General features: G+C 36.2%; 1 long non-coding RNA gene across 2 annotated transcripts; it reads right to left on the bottom strand.

Annotated features, from left to right (window-relative positions):
* On the bottom strand, positions 4,671 to 6,044 carry LOC104707318. Of its 2 annotated transcripts, XR_754616.2 has the most exons (4): positions 5,815 to 6,043; positions 5,560 to 5,707; positions 5,313 to 5,453; positions 4,671 to 4,977 (listed from the first exon to the last, which is right to left on the bottom strand). It is a non-coding gene; the product is annotated as an uncharacterized LOC104707318 (long non-coding RNA). The 2 variants fall into 2 exon arrangements; XR_754615.2 differs by having other exon boundaries at positions 5,313 to 5,707; positions 5,815 to 6,044.

Below are 10,434 nucleotides of genomic sequence, written 5' to 3'. Positions count from 1 at the left end.
AGAGTTTCAATCAATCATATTCATCCTTGCAAACTTGATTTCTATCAAGGAATAGCGCTTGCTATTCTTAGAGTTTTCGTCTGCGTCAAGTGGTATCAGAGCAGACTTTTTCTTTGTTTTTTTTAAGCTAGATCAGCTAAGGGGGATCAATCTGTGACCAAAGCAGATTTTCAGGCTATTACCACAGCTCTAACTGCTTTGACCGACCAGATGACGAATTTGACAACTGAGATCGGAAACGGCTTCAAAAACGCAAATCAACAAAGAGACAGGGAATAAGAACAAGGGTTTAACGAAAATTAGCATATAAACAGGGGAAGATGAATCCCAATATTGGACAACAATCGTGTTGTTATTAATGAAAGTTCAAATTCTGATGAAGAGGAAGTTGTGGAGGATGAAGTTGAGCAAATTAATCGACAAATTAATCATGATTATCGCATAAAGGCTGACATTCCATTCTTTTATGGAACTATGCATGTTGAAGAATTTCTAGAATTGCAAATAAGCGTTGATAGATTCTTTGAACTCATGGGTGCCCTAAAAACAAGCATGTTAAGATGGTGGCAATTAGGCTGAAGAGTACTGGTGGGATAAACTTGTTATTCAGAGGCAAAAACAAAGAAATGGGCCATTCAAGACATGGAGACGGATGAAACAGTTCATGATGGACAGGTTTTTACCAGAGGACTATGGACAAGTATATTGAATGTGTTCAAGAAAAAAGGAATGTGACAAAGTATACAGCAGAGTTTCTGCGATTTTCTGAGCGTGATGATCTTGGAGAGATAGAAAATCAGAAAGTGGCAAGATCATGTGGGTTAAAGAGTTCTATACAAGAGAAAATGGGTTTACAAACTGTATGGAACGTGCAAAAGGCTTCTAGTCTAGCTTTGAAAGCTGAGTGGGAATTTTCACCCAGGGTATTAATTCCCTCGCCCTGGACGTTCGGCAAAAACCGATCAAACCAAACAGATCAACCCGATATTTTCGGTTATTGGCGGAACCGAAGAGACTCAGCCTAAACGTTCGCGAAATAGATTTGGGAAATCGGAATTCGGTTAGGTAATCGGTACTGATCGATTATATACACTCATCACAACATGTTCTTCCTCATCTGTGTAGTTTACCTGGTTATGTGATTGTGTGCCATAAGGAAGAAGACGAGAGCGGTCGCCATGTTTGATAAGCTCGATTAAAAGAGAAAACCTAATCAGTTTTATTATGTGTTAAAACTGATTTTTTTATTTCTTTGATTTGAGTCCATTATCAATTATTCCAATTTGTTATTATTTGGCCCAATAATAACACTGTTCAAAAGCCCACCATCTATTACAAAACCTAAACCTTAAAGGATATAAGTAATTTTTTTACAGCTGCTGAGTTTTTTCTCCCGAGATCTTTCATCCTGAGGTAAAAAACTCTCTCTCTTCTTTAAACTTTCTTAATCTTATGATTGTCCTTTGTTGTTTATGCTTCAAATCTCTGATTTTTTTTTGCTTTTATGTATGTTTGAATTTGTGAGGTGATGTATTTGTTTTTTTGTCAACTAAAGCTTTGTGGATCTTTGTTTTTGTGGTTAAAATCGAAGTTAGAGTTGTATAATTGTATATCATAAGAATTCAGAGTATATTATTGGTTAACTGCAAGGATGTAGCAGATGACTTGTGATTCTCAGTTTGTGTTCTATGAAGCTGTCTACAAAAGATCTCGTTGAACGGCCTGAACCAACGGCAAAATGTCAGCATCAGTTTTGTCGCCAGCCTCATAACCGTAATTTTTGTAATTTGTTGTAGAATTTTGATAATGAGTTTGTAATTTATCTTTATGAACTTGATTTTTTAGTTTTAAATTTGTTAAATAGCTTGTGATTTTTTTCATGGATTTGCAATTTATTGTCGGTTAACCGAATAAACCGAGGAAAAAATCAATTCAGTTTAGTTGGAAATCGATTTTAAACCAAAAAACTGCCAGAACCGAATTTTAATTCAGGTCTATTCGGTAGGATTTTGAAAAAACCGAATTTCCCCTAAACCGAACAATCCAGCCCGAATAACCCGAAGACGCTGAACGCCCAAGGCGACAATTCTCTATGCAGTTGTAGTACAAAAGGTTATCAATCCAAATGGTTGTTATGCTAGCTAATAAGATGTGATCAGAATAATGCAAGTCAAGCCAAGCAATAATAAGGGTTTTGACTAACAACCTAAATTGAATAGAAATAAGAAAATAAAAATGTAGAACTACTCGAAGTACCACACGATGCTGGTGATCGAATACCAGGTCGGGTTGGTGGTCGAGTTGATATAAAAACAGTAAACAATCAAAATACGAAAGCTCCTAAAGATGGGGTAATCGGTTCATAAGTATTCCTAATCAACCTAGAATGTTTTACAAGCCTTAAGCAATCTATTCTCTAGACAATGAATTTCTAATCCTTGCTAATCCACTCTCGTGGTAGAAACAATCAACCTTAATCACTTTGTTACCCAACTCTCGTTGGAGAAACATGACTAAGCAGACATTAAAATCCAATTCATTATTGTCAACAAACTCCTTACTCATCTAATCTCTTAGGCTAAGTGAGTAAATCTCTGGCATTAGTTGATTCAGACATTTCATCGAACACCTCTCGGTGCAGAAATGCCTAGGATCTAATCTCAACCTCTTGGTCTGAAACTAGCACTAAGAACACCAATCCAAAAGGGAATTTTCATAAAATCAATCATGCTAAAACATCCTAACCGATTAAAAATACATACTAGCCTATCCCATCCCTAGAAACTTTGATTCACTACTCAGATTTCATGACAAAGAACATAAACCCAGAAACAAATAAAAGTTGTATAATCATAAAGATGAAAAATAGATAAATGTTTTATTAGAAAGAAGCAATAGCAAAAAGTAAACAGAATCCAAGTTGAAAGAATAACAAAAACTGGAAAATTTGTTCAAAGGAAAGTGTAAAAACGGCTCTCACCTCTTGTGTGTCAAAAATAGGGTTAAGAGGGGGTATTTATAAGGAAACAAGTTGATCTAGCCGCGTCAGCAGGTACCCAAAGGTCTACACAAAGCTAGACCCGAGCTCCACATCGGGTACATGATCGGATAGGCGATCGGGTGGTTCCATTCTTGGATCTGGATGATATACATTCACTAAAACAGGAATAACTCTTGAACCGCACAACCGATTGGCCGTAAATCACCACCATTAGAAACTTAACTCGATTTTGTGTAACTTTTATAAAGAAATCAGAAGCTGATCCACAACAGAAAAGCTTCATTAGAGTCGATCTTTGAGGGTATCGTCATGAACTCGACTAGGTGCTATTTGGCAATTTTCGGGTGGTATGGTCTAGTGCCTCCCTTTTCCTTCTTGATGCTTCAAATCCTCTTGTGTAAACCCCATAAATGACACCAGGTCCTTCCTTGTGATAGCTGCAACTTGTGAATCCTTCTTTTTGTTCTTTTTAGGCTCCAAAGTACCTGTTTTCATTTAAAATGCAACAATGCAGCAATGAAGGTCCTTCCTGGCATTAGTAAATGTAAATATCTAAAGTTAAGGACCTAAAAATGCTAAGTTTAGGCTTTAAACAATGCAAAACATGACTAAAAAGATGCCTAAAATGGTGTATAATAGAGAGACATCAAGAATTCACCTCATAATAATTCTGAATTAATAGGAGATAAGGAGAAGAGTGCAGTAACAAAGGATACTAATCTTAGGAACAAAAGAGCTGGTAGTTCTAACAATGGTTCTAATAATTCTCAGCAGAATAAAGCACCAATCCAGAAGCTAAGTAACCCTTATGCGAGACCATCCATCGACAAGTGTTTCTGATGTCAAGGATAATGTCACAAATCAAATGTTTGTACAAGTAGGAGAACTGTAGATTTTTTAGTAAAAGAAAATGAACATGAAGAAGAGGATGAATATGTTGGGGTTGAATTTGCTGAAGAAAAGCTGAATGAGATGATAAGTATTATTCTTCAATGGATCTTATTATCATCTAAGGAGGAAGGACAGCGAAAGAATCTGTTCAGAACACGATGTTCAATCAACGACAAAGTCTATAACTTGATTGTGGATAATGGTAGCACATAAAACTTAGTTTTCAGAAACTGGTTGAATATTTGAAGTTACCCACAATGTCACATGAAAAGCCATATGCTTGAGGATGGGTAAGTAAAGGCTCTCAGTTTCGAGTAACATTGTCTTGCAGAGTTCCGATCTCCATTGGTAAAGAATACAAAGAAGAGGTTTTGTGTAATGTTCCTGACATGGATGTTTGTCATGTCATACTTGGTCATCCTTGGTAGTACGATAATGGCCACTACAAGAATATTGACAATTCGTAGCGCCTAAACAACGCTATCTAACAATACTATAGCGTTTTAACAAGCGCTCTATTATCACCAGTTATAATAGGTCTATCACTTTTGATAACGGTTTTTGGCATTGCTATCATGTCTTCATCAAATATAGCACTTTTTTTTATGCAATAGTATATTTAACAATAGCAATTGCACTTTGCTATTAATTTTTACACCAAATATTATAGATATTACAATTACCACAATTTTTTTTTCTTTTTTGGATAATTTGACAAATTAAACAGAAAATACCATAATTTTATTATATTTATATAAAACAATGGTACAAAATATCATTACAAAGTAAAAATACATAAATAAAAGATAAGGTCAAATAACTCCTTTAAACCACCTAATGCCACAAAAACCTTATGAACACATCAGAAATTAAAGAGCTGAATATACGAGAGGCTAAAGAAAATCTACACTAACACATACAAGAGAGAAGAACACCACAAGTTCAGATCGGATAAAAAGAATTTTATCATTAGGCCAAGCTGCCGTATCTGACACCTAGTCTCTTCTCCCACCAGTCCACAACCTCTTCCTCTGAAAACCAATCCAGTATTTGACACCTAGTTTCTTCTTTGCTAACATTGAAATCTGCAAATAAAAACCAGTTATACAACATGGAACTTGACATAAACATGGCACAAAGTTAAATCAACAAAAAAAAAAAAAAACTTATAGAAGAGAAACTTATAAGAAAACAAACTTAAGCAATTTGAGTTTCTCATATATTTTCTCACCAATGCATCAAACTTTGGTTTGTATTCAGGAGCAATACTGTAAACGTACTTAGAAACCTCAATCTCCGAAGCAAACGAAAAAATATCAACGAAAGATACAACTTAGCTTCTTAGAGAATCAAAATAAGGCAAGAAGAATACTTAAGCTTGATAACTACACCCAAACTAGTAGAAAGATTAAACCCTAACCTCGAATCTGACTTCACCTCAACTATATATGCAATCATCTTCACGATCTGATGTTCAACTCACCATACCGTTCCTCCCTTCCACCATCGAAAAGCCTCAGATCAACCAACGCTCCGCCGAAAAGGATTATCCAAAACCATCCTTAAATTAAATTAGGAAATCCCAACACGAAGAATTAACAAAATCATAATAATATATGAATGACAAACACAAATCGGTGAACCCTAAAAATTAGGAACAAACTCACCGACTAAGATGTGGAAACAACGACAGGCCAAGGACGGTGATGGAGCCACGCAGATGAAGATGACATGACGAAGGAGATCCCTAGCGAAACGTCCCTTGCCATATCTTCTTCGATTGGTTCAGCGGTAGAGACTGAACGGTGATGAGATCTGGAAAAAAAAGTAGATCTGAAAAAATGAGAAAACATGGAAAAAAATAAAATGAGGAAAGAGTAGAAGAAGTGGGAAAAAGAGATTAATTGGATCTATAAACATACGTCAAATTATGGGTCTTACGGAGAGAGAGATGGTGGAATTGGATCTGTAAGAAGGACGACAAAAACCGGACTTCTTGAGAGAGAAGAGAATCACTACAAGAATATTGTTTGTCTCTCTCTCTCTACCTGTGAGCAAGAGACGCTGAGTGACCAAAGAGACGAGAGTGAGGCAAAAAAATTCCCAATTTTTAGATTTCACAAAAATTTACCCCCAATCTTAATTTTCAAGCGGGGCTATTAATTTTATTTCCCGCTATTCAATTGTATAGCGTTTAATCAAATTGTATTTGCTATTGAATTGTATTTGTATAGAACTTCTATATTTAAAATTATTATCCCGCGTACTTTTTTTCCATAACCCTTAATTTCTAGCGTTTCAATTTTAACAAACGCTATAACATTTACAGACTTAAGTCAACTATAGCATAACTATGTTAATCGCTATCGTATAATGCTATTAATGCACCATATTCTTGTAGTGGACGTTAAATATCGAGGAAGAGATAACGTCTTAATGTTTCTATGGAATGGGCACAAGATTGCTATGGCTCCTGTTTCACACTTTGACAAAAATTCAGGAAGGAAAAATTCTAACTTCTTGTTATTGACAAATTGCAAAAAAGAGCTTGATGAAGCAATAAAAGAATCTAAATGTATGTGTCCAGTGGTGATTAAAGGGCTGATGAGTGTTGTAGCAGAAGAAGTAACAACTCCAAAAGAAATACTAGAAATTCTGCAAGATTTCAAGGAGCTGATTGCGGATGAGTTACCAGAAGAACTATCTCCTATGCGCAACATTCAGCATAATATTAATCTAATATCGGGATCAAGCTTACCAAATCTTCCCCATTACCTTATGAGCCCTAAAGAAAATGAAAATTTACAGGAACAAATTGAAGATTTGTTAAGGAAAGGGTTCATTCGTGAGAGCATGAGTCCTTGCATAGTACCTGTCCTTCTTGTTCCTAAGAAAGGAAATCAATGGCGAATGTGTGTAGATAGTAGAGCTATTAGTAAGATAACTATCAAGTATCATTTCCCTATTCCTCGATTGGACGACATGCTTGACGAGTTAACTGGTTCTAAAGTCTTTTCCAAGATAGATCTTCACAGTGGATACCATCAGATACAAATTAGGCCCCAAGATGAATAAAAAAGCTTTTAAGAGCAAAGATGGCTTGTATGGGTAGCTGGTAATGCAATTTGGGCTGTCAAACGCCCCTATTACCCTCATGCGGCTAATGAATCAAATTCTTTGTCTGTTTACAGGTTCCTTTGTGGTGGTTTATTTCGATGATAGTGATCTACAGTAAAACAAAAGAAGATCATTTGGAGCATGTGAGAAAGGTGTTGCAGGTTTTAGAAGAGAATAAGTTGTACATTAATATGAAAATTGTACATTCAGCACCAATAAGTTGCTCTTCTTAGGTTTTGTTGTTGGAGAAGAAGGAATTTATGTTGATGAAGATAAAGTGAAAGCTATTAGGAATTGGCCTGTACCAAAATCAGTAAGTGATGTACGCAGCTTTCATGTTCTTGCTACCTTCTATAGGAGTTTTATAAGATATTTTAGTACTATTACTTCTCTTGTTACCGAGTGCTTAAAGAAAGGAAAGTTTCAATAGGGTCTTGAGCAAGAGAAATGTTTTGATTTAATCAAAGAAAAGCTATGTACTGCACTAGTTCTAGCATTGCCTATTTTGAGAAAGTGTTCCAGGTTGAATTTGAAGCTATTGGAGTGCTGTTTTGTCTCTGGAAAACAAGACCAGTGGTTTTCTTCAGTGAGAAGTTGAGTAAAGCTCGACAAAAGTGGAGCACCTATGATCAAGAGTTCTATGCAGTATATAGAGCCCTAAGGAAATGGGAGCATTATTTAATTCAGAGAGAGTTCATTTTATTCACTGACCACCAAGCAATGATGTATCTTCACAGCCAAAACGTGATTAACAAAATGCACACTTGCTGGGTAAGCTTTCTGCAAAAATTACCCTTTATAATCCATCATAAGTTAGGTGCGCTTAATAAGGTGGCCGATGCTTTGAGTAGGAGGGCGTCATTGCTAGCTAATTTAGCACAAGAGATTGTGGGATTTGAGTTTATGAAGGAGTTGTATGAAAATGATGTTGAATTCAAGGAACTATAGGCCAAATGCAACGAGAAGCATCCTTTTGCAGATTTTCATATTCGAGAAGGCTATTTGTTTAAAGGAGATCAACTGTGCATCCCTTGCTCATCGCTAAAAGAGAAGTTGATCTGCGATTTACATGGGGGTGATCTTAGTGGGCATTTGGGCAGAGACAAGACCATTGCCAGCCTAGAGGAGCAATATTTCTGGCTACACTTAAGGAGAGATGCTGGAGCCATTGTTTAAAGGTGTTATATTTGTTAAGTATCAAAAGGCCAATCGCAAAACACTGGTCTTTATATGCCTTTACCTATTTCTGATGATATTTGGCAAGATTTGGCTATGGATTTTGTGCTGGGATTTCCTCGTACACAACGAGGTGTGGATTCTGTGTTTGTGGTAGTTGATAGATTTTCCAAGATGACGCATTTTATTGCTTGCAGGAAGACTGCTGATGCATCCAACATAGCCTAATTGTTTTTCAAGAGGTGGTGCACCTTCATGGGGTTCCTAAGTCAATTACTTCAAATAGAGACACAAAATTTGTAAGTCATTTTTCGATTACTCTTTGGAGGATGATTGGAACAGCTCTTAACCGAAGTTCTACAGTTCATCCACAAACTGATGGACAAATTGAAGTAACTAATAGAACTTTAGAAAATATGGTTCGGAGTATTTGTGGGGATAAACCAAAACAGTGGGATTTAGCTTTGCCTCAGAATTTGCTTACATCAATGCTGTACACTTTGTGACAAGGAATATGTGTGGGGATAAACCAAAACAGTGGGATTTAGTTTTTGAAAATATTACGATTTTTTAAATAAACGATTGGATGTAAATTTGACTCTCTTTTTTTTTTCTAACAAAGCAAAAAGGGTATTTTAGATAAGAAAATAACTCATCTAACCCTTATATTTTATGAGTTAGTTTAGTAATTAAGTTATTAATTTGGATCAATCTAATTTTTTTTCCTTGATTATATCATTAAACTAAATGGAACACTCACTCTTAAAATATGAAAGTTAGCACTTTTGACTAACTCTTTAATGTGTTATGTCATTATGTCATTATGCGTCTTATCGTCCTTGTAGAATGTGAGATGCATATGCATTACATTTGGATCCTTTAGTAGTCTTAACTTATTTATTGAAACGACCCGACCATTTTTTATTGTTTTTAGTACAATATTAAACTAGTGATCCCATACTCACTATCATCCTATCCTTAATCAATACAACAACGGAAATAACCAATAACATCAAACCAACAATTATCCAACAAATAAATCCAATAAATTAAATAACCAATTAAAACAATTATCAACCCTACATAAACCAATAATAAATCATTCAAAAATGTCATGAAGCATTAAACCAGCAACCTAGCAACTTTCTAATGACCCAACTCTAGCAACATAACAGAAGCTAGACAACATATCAATGAGCCACTAGAACATCCTCCTCTTTATTGTCTTGATTCCATGATCATACCTTGTCTTTACCTGCATCACAAACAACAATTAAAACGCATGAGTATTATCACAAATACCCAGTGAGTCAATCCTCCCATCTATTAGGCTATACACACAAGCAATTGAGAATTCAATGTTCAACAAACATCAAAAAATACAATCAAACCACAAAAATCAAGTATCAAGCGCTGCTGAAGGTTGGAGTCAACCAACACTAACCACCTGGTGAAGTTTGGTGTCGATCGACACTGGCAACCTGGTACAAATCGACACTAGCCATCTGGTGAAGGTTGGTGTCAACCGACACCTCCAAATGGTGTCGACCAACACTCACTAGATCCCTCGCGCCATCCTCGCATTTGGTGTCGATCGACACTGATGCCAAGCATCATTTTCCTGCATTATCCAAGCATCGTTTTCCTGCGTCATCCAGTGTAAATCTCCTTCCCATAACGCCTCCCACTCGAACAAGGCATTCATAGGAGCGAATCCAAGCCACAGAGACACGAAAATCACACAAATATTCAAGGGAATCAATCACAAAATTCATAAATACACAAAACAGAGAATCTCATGCTTAGATCAGCCATGGTCATGCGCTCACCTTTCTAACAAGAAGATTATTACCCTAAACCCACGAAAACAACCAACTAGCACTTCACAACGTCATTAGCCTTAGATCTCCACTCAGCAAGAAGGATCTCTCAAGAACAGCATGGATTCTTCACAAAAACTCTTAGGAACTATTCTCACTCTTTGGAAGGATGAAAAGTTGCTACAATCAGACAAAGCGTCGAGTTTCTCCTTTTATATCTGACCTTAGGATTTCCTACACAAAACCACATCAAACCGACGCTCTAAAACCAAAATCGGCCAAACCGCAGATGTTGGTGTCGACCGACACACCTAAGGTGGAGGGAAAGTCTTCTATGCCACTAATTGAAAAAAAAAAAATCAGGATTGCCACTATATAATCAGTATGCCACTCATAATATGTAATTCCCTCTTTAACCTTAATGAATTG

Source organism: Camelina sativa, chromosome 8 (genome assembly GCF_000633955.1).
Source record: "Camelina sativa cultivar DH55 chromosome 8, Cs, whole genome shotgun sequence".
NCBI classification, from domain to species: domain Eukaryota; kingdom Viridiplantae; phylum Streptophyta; class Magnoliopsida; order Brassicales; family Brassicaceae; genus Camelina; species Camelina sativa.
Note: the sequence above shows the minus strand (reverse complement) of the source record. Positions and strands in the feature narration are given on the sequence as shown.